We start from the raw sequence: 16,545 nt of genomic DNA on the forward strand, positions 1-16,545 counted from the left end.
TTGTTGAATTGTAACTTGTTAGTCAAGTTTAATTGCTTTCCTTTCAGAAAATTTCCTGCATAGGTTTCCAAATTCCTAATCCCTTGAACCTAAATAAATCTTAACACTTGTAGTTTATTTGATCATGATGAATGGCCACTGTTTTGTTCTAATACACATCAATTGTTCAGCAAAGGAGAGCAGCTATGATGCTTGAAATAAGCTAGCCTGTCTGTTAACATAATGGATTTTAAAGGCTTCATCTCATCAGGTATTGAAGTTGTAGATCATCATCTTTATACCTTTGCACATGATGTATAATACTCCAATTGAAAGATCTGACTTTTTAAAAAACCATAACTTCCCATTATTGCTGAATCCTTTGTTTGCTCAATTTGTTTGACTTTATTCACCCCTTCATGCACTTGATTGAATTCCTATTACTCTATAAGCCAAAGTAAATGAACGAGTGCTAATGGGTTGATCATTTCAGAGACGTGGCCGTGGAGGTAGAGTGCAACCTGGAGTTTGTTTATGGAGTGCTAATGGCTTATTGCAGGTCTTACCAAGTTACCATGTACTGGGTTGCTCTGTTTTTCTTCTTATAAAGGAATATTCAACGAGTATATGGCTTATTGCAGGTTTTACCGTGCACGGGCTAGGTTCTGCCATTGTCCAACAAAGCAGTGGTGTATACAATTGTTCTCCTGAAACCCAGGGCCATCATGTAAGTTTGTCTTGTAACATTGTCCGTTTATATGTCTGTTTATATGTCGTCTTTTTTGGTCGAATCGTGTTACATAGGAAAACTTTGGTCGAATTATAGGTCAAATTGTCTCGATTCACGATTATCCCGGATGAGTTCTGGTTAGGTATTAAGGTGTAACATAGTATATGATCAAAGGTCATCGAAATTTTTTCCCCAGCGTTAGTTACTTTAATTAACTGAATATTTAGTCTTTCTGTCATATTTGGGATTAGGCTCGGTCAACTAACCTGGAAAGACATTTATTTTTTGGTAGTTCAAGTCTATCTAAAAGTAAAGTGGGCTATCTATCAAATTGGGCCAGCTACAAAAACAATTAGTTGATAATTCAAGTAAGGATTAATGCAGCAACTGGCTTGAAACCGGTTAAGCCCAACTCTCTCCGGAATTTTAAAAGAAAACCAAGTTTTTCCAGGTAACTATTTATTCCATTCATGTGTGTGTTAACCGTTAATTTGATCAATCTTTTTTTGGAATAGCATTTCTTGATTGAATATTCATGTAAAATGTTAGTAGGTTAACTGATATTTCTCACATAATTCCTATACTAGGATGGTTAGAAACAGAATAACACCATTATAAATCTCCTGTACATGAGGAACACTACATGACACATCGAATTAGATAGATTGAGGTTGTTATGCAACCATTTCTCTTAATTTTGGCTCTTTCAAACCAATGTAAAACATACACTAGTAAAGACAAACTGAAAGAAAAAACACTATGAATTAACCAGTGTCATAACAGTTCTGGGAATTTCATTAACAAAAAAAACATAATTAACATCAACCGAAATACTAAACATAGAGTTTCAACCAAGTTCCACAATACATGTAGTCGGAGTAGATCTAAATGTCAATTATTTCTAGACAGAAAACATCCCTGCAAAATACTTAAGTGTAGACCTTACTGTGATCGGGTGTGACATTTCTGGGTATCGCCATGCTCTCCTCACCAATAGATTTCTAGTGCCGTGTTCGATGTCATATTCTGTCAACACAAGCTCTCTGTACCTATAATTGACGAGTAACTCTCTTTCCTTTGAATTGTTCACCAACAAAAGTAGGTTATCATCCACGAATAGTATTGGATTTTCTCTGATGCTTCAACTCGCAAACCTGCAGTATTGCTCTAATATTCTGTTTCCACCGACGTCCTCATTCAAGTGCCAAATTGCTGCGACATAACCAAATTCATTGTGTGTATGAGCGAGGAGTGCAACTTTTTCCTTGTGGGTTAGTAAATTGTGAACGGTATATATTGCACCTACTGGAATAGACACCTCGCTAAATGATTCATCTTCAACACTGTAACATAAAATAGACTTGGGTGTAGCATAGCTATCTCCTGTACCAGTTATCCAATACGCATGACCATTATTAAAAACAGAGTTAGGGTCAATTTTTTCTACACCAGGGAGACAATCAACGCAGTGAAACCATGTAGAACGCCTTGAACAATATCTAGAGAAAAAAACGTAGGCATCAGCTATGTCTCTTTTACACATATGTATGATTGTGTATGCATCTGAGTTTGGTACATGACCGAAACCATATACTGGGAAATACGATCTACCGTGGTCCCTGTGGGGGTCAGAAATTTCTCTAGAGCATTGTGTTGTCGGATTCCATACCAAAAGTCTTGTGTCGTCTTGTTCATGGGAGAACTTGAAACATATGTTCCCGTTTGACACTCCCACAATACAAAACCACCCATGGATGCCAACTCCGAAAGGTTGCTAAACATGCACTTATTCTCCAGAAGCAGCATTCACTATATATAGTGAATCTGAACCCATTAACAGTAGTGAGTATCCAACATAAAACAAAACATGTTGATCTAACACTTTCTGCCTTCGCATGTGTTGTATGCATGTCTCTGGTTGGCGTAGCTGTCGGTGCCAGAATTTATTCAAGCACATACATCTCCCTACAGCTTTGGCACTACTTCGCAGAAAAATTTCTTGTAGCAGTTCATCCGGAATAATCGGCAAGGGAAGTTGGAATTTAGTCATTTTACTAGACCCGCGTTTCGTAGTCTTGGTTTTTGGTTGTGTTTATTTTGTAGTTTTTGTATGGTTGAAGTCTGTTGCTCTCTTTTAAGTAATGAACCTAAATTTCTCTAACTTATTAATTGTATGAGATGTTGCATCCAACGAGAATTGATGTGGCAGAATATTGTATTTACCGGTGTTATCGTAACCAGTTTGAACTAGGTGTTGTGTACCATTAAATTTGTCTCGTCTACCAAAGTTTTTGCCTATCCTAGTAAATAAATTCCGTTGGAATTCCAACATACTCCAATAAGCTTATCTTTGATTTTTTGTTTATTTAGTTTGAAATTAGAAGCAGCCGCCAATTTTTCCTGTGTCTTGCATGTGTATTTACCTTATCTTGCTAAGTTTTATTTTGCTAATATAGTCACTCATCTGTTTACTTGATTTCCAATATTGTTGGCCTTATCACACCATTACAACCCCTCATCCTAAAGAAAACCATGTTACTCCCAATTTAATCATTTTCGCAGATTCAACATAAAGTATTTCCAATACCTAATTAGGATGTTACCACTTACCACTGCCACACCCTCATCCATGTAGCCATAGGAAAACAACAGTCAAGTTTTCCACATGAAAAAGTATTGTTACCAAATTTTCTTACAAATAATGACTGGAATAAAAAAATTCTTCTGATGGTAGACTTGTGTGATAGTTGATAATAAATAAACCAATAGATGTATATACATTAACAAAATAACGATTTCTAACACGATAATTTACATTCAGAAAATCAAAGCTATTACACATAATACTAATCGAAGATGTCCACAAAAGTAAACATGTACATATAGACATGGTTACCGAAACACTATTACAAAACATTAGTTCACCAATAAACCTTAAACAAATTAATTTGTCATGTTCTGTCCTACGATGATGGTGTTCTCTGGTTCACAGACGAGTTGGAAGAGTCAGACGGCGAATTTCTTCCATACCTCCTACTAGGTCCTGCGACTGCCATCCTACTAGGTCCTGCCACTGCACCTCTCCCCTGTTGACGGCGGTTGAACCTGCAGTAATTTTGGAAAATTTATTACACAACAATGAATATAAAAAAGGCTGTAAATTTACTTTCCTAAGTAAACAAGTTATTGTTACCTTGACTCGTGAGAACGCGGTGGTGAACCTTGTTGCCTCCGATGCTGCCGGCGTAATAACCTTTCGGTCTCAAACGCAGCCACCTGTGCATCCTTGTTGAAGTGTACCTTGCATCTGTCCGCCAACCACTGTTTGATTTGGTCCGGCAATACGTTGGAGGCATATATCTCATCAACGGCTCTGGGCATTTCTTTCGAATGAGTATTGTCCCATGCAAGCATGTAGAAGATACCCCAACCTACGTAACTGAGTTCCAGAATAAGTCGTGGAGTTGGTTGATAGAGAGATCTTATCCTCCCTATGTCGGCTGCTTTGATCCAGTACTTATCACCGTCTCTGTTTGGGTTGATATGGAGACAGTTGTCTTGTCTATCTATGAAGTAGAGATCACTGGTTGTGAAGAACGAAAAGTTCCATACAATGTGCTGTGGAAACCTTACATCTTCCTATAGTCAGAGAAACAAAATTAGATGTTAAACAGATTTTGAAAAGAATTAGATAAAAAAACGTAAAAAGAAGTAGCATCTGCGGCGTCTGAAATAAACTTACATCTGTTGGGAATAAGTTTAGGACGAAAGTCTGGTCAGGGCATCTTCTTACGTTCCTTAAGGCATTGATGTAACTAGCCACCACGAACCAAAAAATGAAAAGTCAGCATTGTTAAAAATAAGAAACCATGGAAGGACAGAACCGAAAGTTGAGAAGTAATCAATGTTAAAAAGAACAAACCATGCAAAGACAGATGGTCATGTTTGTGGAAAAAAATTGAACAAAAAGCGGATAATAGTTATATGCTTACCGGAATTCTGGCTCCATCTTTGTTTGCTAAGATTAGTGACTAGTTTCTGAAGTTGATAGGCGTAGTGAGTGAATTAGAAGAGGGTTTAAAATGTTGTTGTCAAATGATTTTTTTTAGGAAGTCAAGTTTTACTTTTAAAGAGGGTAAAACCAAACGTCACACCGGTTGGATATGAAGTTGAAGGGATATCTTGAAGCCATCCATTAGGATTCAAACCTCATCACTAATCAAACCTTTTCGAAAATCTAAACTGAATAATAAATACACATAATAAACTCTATTTGAATTGTATTACTCTTGTTTTGGTAAAGGTAAATGTAGTTTAATAACCATTCATTGGTATACGTATCACTAAATGAATAAACATAACGAAGGTTACACAAAATAAAATAAAAAAATATAATAAGTTTAATCTTGTGTTTATATTTAGGTAAATTATTGAAATCATGTTTACTTAATTGATTTACAAAATATAGGAAATCATTCAAACCTTTTTTTTATTAACATAACAAAATGTGGTGTTCCATTCAAAAATTAATATAAAATACTTCAAATAACATAATCATAATTTTTACGACCTAGTAGCTTTTTCTCAATCAGTAAGCGCAACACAAAATCTAAATCAAAAATTAACATAAAGTACTTCAAATAACATAATCAGAATAAGTTATTGCAAGCATTAAAATATTAAAAGTCTATGCAATGGACACAACTATTTTAATGTCTTAGGTATAAATAACTCAGAGCATATTTCCTATCCCCTTAACCAATCGCTCTTCCTTTTTATATATTCCGCTGTAGTATTTCTTTGCTGCCTCAAGGACTTCCTGGGATTTCAAATTGAACGGATTCATGACCAGATCAATAGCCAGCCGTAATCTAGTGCTTTCATTTACCTAAGCAAAAAAAAAATTCAGACGCATAGGTTAGATTAAAATTTTGAGATAATATATGAAACCATGAAACCAATTTTATTTTATAATTACCTTAATATTGTAGTTACTCCTCCATTGGCACTCCCTCATCCAGGTTGTCACCCAAACTCCACAATCATTCCTTGTATATTTAAAAAAAGTTTATTGAAGTCTATAACCAACTTAATTTCTAAGGGTACATTATCATAGCAGATGGAATGGTACTGTAAGAAATATTATCTTCCTTAACCAAGGCTGGCAGGAAAAGCAATGTATAGCACAATAACAACGTCAATAAATATGTTAGCGGTCTCTTTTAGTTGTGCAAACGGAAAATTTTTTCATCACACGTTAGCAAATTCATTGATGTCTCTCAGTAATTCAGAATTCAACAAGCAATAAAAACTTATAAGGTTTCTTACAAGTCATCGTTTTGCTCGCCAATCTCTGCAGGGTGTATTATAGGATATTCCGAAATTACTGGTCTGTGTGTTGTTTGGTTAGCATAGAAGGTCGAGTCATCAAGCATCTCCTCAATAAACAGTGCCTGTAATCAAAGTAAAATTTATTTCAAGTGTCAAGTCCGCTGCCTGTTCAAGCAATTTAGAATTTATTTCCGCCTATTAGAAATTTTGAAATACTACCATTAGCTTCGCACAACGACGGCGCCTGGTTCTGCTTGAGACGCATGGTTTAGAATCCAGTAATATTAGGTGTCTTTTTTCAATGTCAATTACAAGCAGGTACCAGTGCATGTTATCCTCATTTATTGGAACAAAAATCTAACAAAAAATACACAAATAAGTTATATTGGAATAAGCATTCTTTACTTACATTATCATATATTACGATAATTAAATTAGAAACTTACCTTGCATAACGATTCAAACTCTCCCATGTATTCCTCAGCGTAATAGCGTTTCAAAGTCTTTGGGGAGTGAGTCCAATTAAGGGCAAATTGCTGAAATTTGATTTTTCGTGAACATGTATAAGATCAATGGAAACCAGGAGATGGAAAATCTCTTAATGGTTTTCACTCACCGAAAATGTAGTGGGTAAAAACCACAAGCAGGGAAAACCGGTGTCCTTGCGTGCATCACACATGAGCATGCTTGATGTCAGGTTTATGATCTGCTTTATCGTTCGTTGTTTGACAGCCAATAAGAAAAAATATAAACATATATTCCCTTATTAAAATTATTTTATATGTTAGGAATTTCATTTATGAAATTAACGAATGCTAATGACTGAAAAATCCATACCTCGTCCACCAATGGTTTGTTTGGCAGTAGAGTATACATGACTCTCCTATTAGCGTGCCACAAGTTTGTCTGTGAGATTATCTCTGAATTCAATTCTTCATCCTCCAGATCTAAACCAAAGACGTAGGTTACGACTGAAACTTCGTCCTTGCACAGTGCCATATCAGCTGGGGGACGGAACAGAACAGGTGTCCACTGATAAAACGAAAACTAAGCCGTTAGTTATTAATAGTTAATTAGAACAACAAATCTTTAACACTTACTTAACATGATATAACCCACCGCAGGTATCTTTGCGGTTTCCTTCGCTAGTGGCAATTTTCTGTCAGCCGGGTTGAAGTAGCTAACATATACAGCCTTGTCTAAGCCACTCGTTATAACTGGTTCTGTAGCTTTCTTCTTTCCAGTACCATCATCGCTGAACAAACTTCGGTGAATAACATAATCATCTGGCGGTGTTTGTTCACACTTCGGAGACATTGAACAACACTTTGTAGCTATATGCGATATTGAATCCGCGGCTTGATGAATGCTGGACATGTTGGATCTAATCTTCTTGGAGGAATCCAGATTCCTCTCAAGAGTACCAGATGGCATGCTGAATCCGCTCATGATCACAGGCATTACTGTAGGGTTGAAGTTATCGGGCGAACCATTCCGAAGATTAATCGTTTGTGGCATAGTTCCAAACACAGGATAACACGTCTTGGTATGGGAAGCAATCAGGTTTGAAAGTGTATTCATCATCGTCGACATTTGCGTTACCACTTCTTTTAGGGAACCTTCTATGACTGTAGTTTTACCGAAGTCGTCGCCTATCTCTTTGCCAGCTCCACCGTTAAAATTTACATGTAGTCGCTGGTCATGCATGGTGCTTCCTCGGATACTATGAAAAACAAAACTAAAAAATATGAATACTTTATATTCGGAATCGGTTTAAAAGGTCATTACTAGTTTGTCGAAATATAATTTAATTCTAACCTTGATGACAGTTCTATCACTTCCTTGTCGACAACTTTTCTTGAGATTTTTCTACTTTGTTCCTTTTTGGCTTCGTCGTCTCCCTTTTCTATTTTTTGTGTTGAGCGTCGCTTCCCTCTGGCAGCCATTGGGTGTTTTAGTTGTTTAATTTTTTTATTAAAAAAAACATGAAAAATACTGCAACATGTACAGTTAATGAGTTGCACTCCACTAGCAAGCACAATTTCTTAAAAGAATAACAAACATGGTAGGTTGTCCCTACTATTCAAAGGAGTTTTGACAGCTGATTGATATTTGGTTGTAGACCTCTAATATATGAGGCAGTTTACGTATCCAGTTTATATTCCTAAAGTTTTGCAAAAAAATAATTTACATAAAACTCTTTTTTCTGATTGGTAAAAGATAAGGCTCCAACCTTTTTTTTATTTTTATTTTTGTTGAGTCGAAGTCTCCATCTTTTGGAACTACTTGAAGTTATTCAGCTCAATACATTAGTTTATTTACATTGATGTAGTCAAAGCTAATAAAAATTTTCTGGTAACCGTTTATTTTTTTTCTTTAACTCCGCCTATGTTACACTTGTGGTACATAGCCGGTCCCAAGCCCGGATAAAGGAGGAGGGTTGTGTTAGGTCTTCGGCAACCAACATAAAATTATAGCCGAACCCCCATGACATGAATCAAATACATTATTGCGCTAAAGCTAGGTCGTTGCCCGGAAGCAACGCGCCGTATGGCTCGAGTACGGTGTCAAAGCAAGAGCCGCTGCATCGGTGCCCGGATGTAGTGTTAAATGAGCAAGGGTTCTCGCGTTTTTGTGAACGGACGGGGGTAAATAAGCTAGTTCACAAAGTAAAAGGTAAAGGTCGAAGTGACAGAAAGTTGAGATTTGGGACATGGAACATAGGCACTCTAACAGGAAAATCCATGGAGGTGGTTGACACCATGACAAGGAGGAAGATTAACATTATGTGCCTACAAGAAACGAAATGGGTTGGTGCAAAGGCTAGGGAGTTTGATACTTCTGGTTTCAAACTTTGGTATACAGGAAAGGTGAAGAATAGGAATGGGGTTGGAATAATTGTGGATAAGCAGTGGAAGAATGACGTAGTGGATGTCAAGAGGGTGGGAGATCGGATCATCTCTATCAAACTTGTGGTGGAGGGAGGTGCTTTCCATGTGATTAGCGCCTATGCACCGCAGGTGGGTTCGGACGAACAACACAAGATAATGTTTTGGGAGGATCTAGAGAGTTTGGTTCAAGGAATACCTTTGGGAGATAAGATTTTCTTAGGAGGAGATTTAAATGGCCATGTTGGGAGAGAAGTAACTGGATATGGGAGTATTCACGGAGGCCATGGTTTCGGGGTGATCAATGCCGAGGGTAAAACTATTTTGGACTTTTCCTCAACTTTTGATCTTCTCATCGCAAATACATGTTTTAAAAAGAGAGACGAACATCTTATAACCTATAAGAGTGGCATGACAAGCTCTCAAATCGACTTCTTCTTGTTGAGGAGAGTCGACCAGAAATTTTGCATTAACTGTAAAATTATCCCGGGAGAGAGTTTGACAACATAACATAGGGTGCTCGTCATGGATTTTCGCGTGAGCAAAAGTTGAGGAAAAGACATCATACGAAGAACCCAAGGACGAGGTGGTGGCGGATTAAAGGTGAGGAACAAAGAAGCTTCCTAAGACGGGTAGGAGAAGAGGCAAAGTGGGATGGGAATGGAAGCGCGGAAGAGATGTGGAGGGAGATGGCAGAAGTTATTAGAAGAACAGCAAAAGAAAGTTTTGGTGAATCTAAAAGAATAGGACCAAGAGACAAGGAGTCCTGGTGGTGGAATGCGAGTATACAAGAAAAGATAAAGATAAAAAGGGAATGTTTTAAAGAGTGGTCTTTATGCCGCAATGCAGATAATTGGGAAAAATATAAGGCGGCTAAGAAAGAGACAAAAGTGGCTGTAAGTGAAGTGGTGCACGAAATTGTGATGTCTAGGCTCGAACAATCCCTGGTAATGGCTCCAAAGCTTGGTGCTCTGATCTTAATTCATAATTGTCACAACTTCGATACAACTAACCAGCAAGTGCACTGGGTCGTCCAAGTAATACCTTACGTGAGTAAGGGTCGAATCCCACGGAGATTGTTGGTATGAAGCAAGCTATGGTCACCTTGTAAATCTCAGTCAGGCAGATATAAAGTGATAATGGTGTTTTCGAATATTATATAATAAAATAGGGATAGAGATACTTATGTAATTCATTGGTAGGAATTTCAGATAAGCGAATGGAGATGCTTTTCGTTCCTCTGAACCTCTGCTTTCCTGTTATCTTCATCCAATCAGTCTTACTCCTTTCCATGGCTGGCTTTATGCAAGGGCATCACCGTTGTCAGTGGCTACATCCCCTCCTCTCAGTGAATAATATGCTCACGCACCCTATCACGGCACGGCTATTCATCTGTCGGTTCTCGATCATGCTGGAATAGGATTCACCCTCCTTTTGCGTCTGTCACTAACGCCCAACAATCGCGAGTTTGAAGCTCGTCACAGTCATTCAATCATTGAATCCTACTCAGAATACCACAGACAAGGTTTAGACCTTCCGGATTCTCTTGAATGCCGCCATCATTCTAGCTTACGCCACGAAGATTCTGGTTAGGAGATCTAAGAGATACTCATTCTAGCTTATTTCATGTAGAACAGAAGTGTTTATCAGACACGCGTTCATAAGGGAGAAGGATGATGAGCGTCACACATAATCATCACCTTCATCACGTTCTTGGGTGCGAATGGATATCTTAGAAGAGAAATAAGAAGAATTGAATAGAAAACAGTAGTACTTTGCATTAATCTTTAAGGGACAGCAGAGCTCCACACCTTAATCTATGGAGTGTAGAAACTCTACCGTTAAAAATACATAAGTGAAGGTCCAGGCATGGCCGAGATGGCCAGCCCCCTAAAACGTGATCAAAGTATCATAAGGTAATCCAAAGATGCCTAATACAATAGTAAAAGGTCCTATTTATAATAAACTAGCTACTAGGGTTTACATGAGTAAGTAATTGATGCATAAATCCACTTCCGGGGCCCACTTGGTGTGTGTTTGGGCTGAGCCTGAGTGTTGCACGTGCAGAGGCCATTTGTGGAGTTGAACGCCAGTGTCTGTGCCAGTTTGGGCGTTCAACTCTGGTTTTGGATCCTTTTCTGGCGTTGGACGCCAGATTTGGGCAGAAGGCTGGCGTTGAACGCCAGTTTACGTCATCAATTCTTGGCCAAAGTATAGACTATTATATATCGCTGGAAAGCCCTGGATGTCTACTTTCCAACGCAATTGGAAGCGCGCCATTTCGAGTTCTGTAGCTCCAGAAAATCCACTTTGAGTGCAGGGAGGTCAGAATCCAACAGCATCAGTAGTCCTTCTTCAACCTCTGAATCTGATTTCTGCTCAAGTCCCTCAATTTCAGCCAGAAAATACCTGAAATCACAGAAAAACACACAAACTCATAGTAAAGTCCAGAAATGTGAATTTATCATAAAAACTAATGAAAACATCCCTAAAAGTAGCTAGATCCTACTAAAAACATACTAAAAACAATGCCAAAAAGCGTATAAATTATCCGCTCATCACAACACCAAACTTAAATTGTTGCTTGTCCCCAAGCAACTGAAAATCAAATAGGATAAAAAGAAGAGAATATATTATAAATTCCAAACAATCAATGAAACATAGCTGCAATCATATGAGCGGGACTTATAGCTTTTTGCCTCTTGAATAGTTTTGGCATCTCACTTTATCCATTGAGGTTCAGAATGATTGGGATCTATAGGAACTTCAGATTTCGAATAGTGGTATTGACTCTCCTAGTTCAGTATGATGATTCTTGAACACAGCTTCTTTATGAGTCTTGGCCGTGGCCCTAAGCACTTTGTTTTCCAGTAATACCACCGGATACATAAATGCCACAGACACATAATTGGGTGAACCTTTTCAGATTGTGACTCAGCTTTGCTAAAGTCCCCAATTAGAGGTGTCCAGGGTTCTTAAGCACACTCTTCTTTTGCTTTGGACCTTGACTTTAACCGCTCAGTCTCAAGTTTTCACTTGACACCTACACGCCACAAGCACATGGTTAGGGACAGCTTGGTTTAGCCGCTTAGACCAGGATTTTATTCCTTTAGGCCCTCCTATCCACTGATGCTCAAAGCCTTGGGATCCTTTTTATTTGCCCTTGCCTTTTGGTTTTAAGGGTTATTGGCTTTTTCTGCTTGCTTTTTCTTTCTATTTCTATATATATATATATATATTTTTTTTTCGCCTATTTTTTTCTCTTTTTTTTTTCTGCAAGCTTTGCTCTTTGCTGCTTTTTCTTGCTTCAAGAATCATTTTTATGATTTTTCAGATTATCAAATAACATGTCTCCTAGTCATCATTCTTTCAAGAACCAACATATTTAACATTCTTAAACAACAACTTCAAAAGACATATGCACTGTTCAAGCATACATTCAGAAAACAAGAAGCATTGTCACCACATCAATATAATTAAACTAAGTTCAAGGATAAATTCGAAACTCATGTACTTCTTGTTCTTTTGAATTAAAACATTTTTCATTTAAGAGAGGTGATGGATTCATAGAACATTCATATCTTTAAGACAGAGTTTACTAACTACTAATGATCATGTAATGAAGACACAAACATAGATAAGCACGTAACATAGAAAATGAAAAACAGAAGAAATAAGAACAAGGAATGAATCCACCTTAGTGATGGTGGCGTTTCCTTCTTGAGGAACCAATGATGTCCTTGAGCTCTTCTATGTCTCTTCCTTGCCTTTGTTGCTCCTCCCTCATTGCTTTTTGATCTTCTCTTATTTCATGAAGCATGATGGAGTGCTCTTGATGTTCCACCCTTAGTTGTCCCATATTGGAACTCAATTCTTCTAGGGAGGTGTTGATGTGCTCCCAATAGTTTTGTGGAGGAAAGTGCATTTGAGGCATTTCCGGAATCTCATGGTGATGAGCTTCTTACGCCTCTTGAGCTCCATGACTGGGCTCTCTTGCTTGCTCCATCTTTTTCTTAGTGATGGGCTTTTCCTCTTTAATGAGGATATCTCCCTCTATGTCAATTCCAGCTGAATTGCATAGGTGGCAAATGAGGTGAGGAAAGGCTAACCTTGCCATAGTGGAGGACTTGTCAGCCACCTTGTAGAGTTCTTGAGGTATAATCTCATGAACTTCCACCTCTTCTCCAATCATGATGCTATGGATCATGATGGCCCGGTCTATAGTAACTTCAGACCGGTTGCTAGTGGGAATGATTGAGCATTGAATAAACTCCAACCATCCTCTAGCTATAGGCTTGAGGTCCAATCTTCTTAGTTGAACCGGCTTGCCTTTGGAGTCAATCTTCCATTGAGCTCCTTCTACACATATGTCCATAAGGACTTGGTCCAACCTTTGATCAAAGTTGACTCTCCTTGTGTAGGGGCGTGCGTTCTCTTCCATGTATGGCAAGTTGAACGCCAACCTCACATTCTCCGGACTAAAATCTAAGTATTTCCCCCGAACCATTGTAACATAGTTCTTTGGATCCGGGTTCTTACTTTGATCATGGTTCTTGGTGATCCATGCATTGGCATAGAACTCTTGAACCATTAGGATGCCGACTTGTTGGATGGGATTTGTTAGAACTTCCCAACCTCTTCTTTGAATTTCATGTCGGATCTCCGGATACTCATTTCTTTTGAGTTTAAAAGGGACCTCAGGGATCACCTTCTTCTTGGCCACAGCATCATAGAAGTGGTCTTGATGGGCTTTTGGAGATGAACCTTTCCATCTCCCATGACTCGGATGTGGAAGCTTTTGTCTTCCCTTTCCCTCTTCTAGAGGATTCTCCGGTCTTAGATGCCATCAATGGTAATGGAAAAACAAAAAAAAGCTATGCTTTTACCACACCAAACTTAGAATATTGCTCGCCCTCGAGCAATAAACAAAAGAATAGAAGAAGAAGAAGAAGAAAGATGGAGAGGGAGAGGGAGATGTGGTTTCGGCCAAGAGGGGTGTAGAGGGGTGTGTTGTGTGAATTTGATGAAGAATGGAGGTCTTTATATAGGGAAGGGAGGGGTGGTTAAGGTTCGGCCATATGGGTGGGTTTGGGTGGGAAATTGGTTTTGAATTTTGAAGGTAGGTGGAGTTTATGAGGTAGGTTTATTGGGAAGAGTGGGTGGATGTGAGTGGTGAAGGTTTAGTGGGGAAGAGAGATTGAGGTGATTGGTGAGGGGTTTTTAGGGAAGAGTGTTTATGGGGTTGTGTGAAAGAGAGTGGTGAGAAGAAGTGAGTGGAGGTAGGTGGGGATCCTGTGGGGTTTTTAGGGAAGAGTGTTTATGGGGTTGTGTGAAAGAGAGTGGTGAGAAGAAGTGAGTGGAGGTAGGTGGGGATCCTGTGGGGTCCACAGATCCTGAGGTGTCAAGGCATTTACATCCCTGCACCATTAGGCATGTAAAAATGCCTTTGTACCCAACTCTGGGCGTTCAGCGCCAGGTTGGTGGCCATTTTGGGCGTTCAACGCCCATATGTGTGCCATTTCTGGCGTTGAACGCCAGAACCATGCCTGTTCTGGCGTTCAGCGCCCAGAAGCTGCCCATTTTGGGCGTTCAGTGCCAGAACCATGCTCTGTTCTGGCGCTGAACGCCAGACAGATGCTCCTCTAGGGTGTAATTTTTCTTCTGCTGTTTTTGATTCCGTTTTCAATTTTTATATTTATTTTGTGACTCCACATGATCATGAACCTAAGAAAACAATAAAAATAAGAATTAGATAAACATTGGGTTGCCTCCCAACAAGCGCTTCTTTAATGTCAATAGCTTGACAGTGGGCTTTCATGGAGCCTCACAGATGTGCAGAGCTTTGTTGAGACTCTCCAACACCAAACTTAGAGTTTGGATATGGGAGTTCAACACCAAACTTAGAGTTTGGTTGTGGCCTCCCAACACCAAACTTAGAGTTTGACTGTGGGGGCTCTGGTTGACTCTGCTTTGAGAGAAGCTTTTCATGCTTCCTCTTCATGGTTGCAGAGGGAGATCCTTGAGTTTTAAACACAAGGGAGTCCTCATTCCATTGAAGGACTATTTCACCTCTGTCAACATCAATCACAGCTCTTGCTGTGGCCAGGAAAGGTCTTCCTAGGATGATGGATTCATCCTCTTCCTTTCCAGTATCCAGGACTATGAAATCAGTAGGTATGTAAAGGCTCTCAACCTTTACTAATACATCTTCTACTTGTCCATAAGCCTGTTTTCTTGAGCTGTCTGCCATCTCTAGTGAGATTTTAGTAGCTTGCACCCCATAGATTCCCAGTTTCTCTATTACAGAGAGGGGCATGAGTTTATTCCTGAACCAAGGTCACACAGAGCCTTAAAGATCATGGTGCCTATGGTGCAGGGTATTATGAACTTTCCAGGATCCTGTCTCTTCTGAGGCAATGTCAGTTGATCCAGATCACTTAGTTCATTGATGAACAAGGGAGGTTCAACTTCCCAAGTATCAATGCCAAATAATTTGGCATTCAGCTTCATGATTGCACCAAGAAACTTGGCAGTTTGCTCTTCAGTAACATCCTCATTCTCTTCAGAAGAGGAATACTCATCAGAGCTCATGAAGGGCATAAGGAGGGTTAATGGAATCTCTATGGTCTCTAGATGAGTCTCAGATTCCTTTGGTTCCTCAGAGGGAAGCTCCTTATTGATCACTGGACATCCCAGGAGGTCTTCCTCCTTGGGATTCACGTCCTCTCCTCTCCTCATAGGTTCGGCCATGGCGCTTATGTCAATGGCCTTGCACTCTCCTTTTGGGTTCTCTTCTGTATTGCTTGGGAGAGTACTAGGAGGGATTTCAGTGATCCTTTTACTCAGCTGGCCCACTTGTGCTTTCAGATTTCTAATGGAAGACCTTGTTTCATTCATGAAACTTACAGTGGCCTTAGATAGATCAGAGACTAGATTTGCTAAATTAGAAGCATTTTGTTCAGAGTTCTCTGTCTGTTGCTGAGTTGATGATGGAAAAGTTTTGCTATTGCTAAACCTGTTTCTTCCACCATTATTAAAGCCTTGTTGGGGCTTTTGATCCTTCCATGAGAAATTTGGATGATTTCTCCATGTTGAGTTATAGGTGTTTCCATAAGGTTCACCTAAGTAGTTCACCTCTGCTATTGCAGGGTTCTCAGGATCATAGGCTTCTTCTTCAGAAGATGCCTCTTGAGTACTGTTGGATGCAGCTTGCATTCCATGCAGACTCTGAGAAATCATATTGACTTGCTGAGTCAATATTTTGTTCTGAGCCAGTATGGCATTCAGAGTATCAACTTCAAGAACTCCCTTCTTCATAGGCGTCCCATTATTCACAGGATTCCTTTCAAAAGTGTACATGAACTGGTTATTAGCAACCATGTCAATGAGTTCTTGAGCTTCTGCATGCATTTTCTTTAGGTGAATGGATCCACCTGCAGAAGTGTCCAGTGACATCTTTGATAGCTCAGATAAACCATCATAGAATATATCCAGGATGGTCCATTCTGAAAGCATGTTAGAAGGACACTTTTTGGTCAACTGTTTGTATCTTTCCCAAGCTTCATAGAGGGATTCACCTTCTTTCTGTCTGAAGGTTTGAACATCAGCTCTAAGCTT

At 39.1% G+C, this 16,545-nt stretch overlaps 1 non-coding gene across 1 annotated transcript; it reads left to right on the top strand.

Annotated features, from left to right (window-relative positions):
• The first annotated feature begins 16,437 nt into the window (after positions 1–16,437).
• LOC148547138 (small nucleolar RNA R71) lies at positions 16,438–16,545 on the top strand. Its single transcript, XR_015897233.1, has one exon. It is a non-coding gene; the product is annotated as a small nucleolar RNA R71 (small nucleolar RNA).

The sequence above is a fragment of the Arachis ipaensis genome, chromosome B8 (genome assembly GCF_059453495.1).
Source record: "Arachis ipaensis isolate K30076 ecotype BB chromosome B8, ASM5945349v1, whole genome shotgun sequence".
NCBI classification, from domain to species: Eukaryota; Viridiplantae; Streptophyta; class Magnoliopsida; order Fabales; family Fabaceae; genus Arachis; species Arachis ipaensis.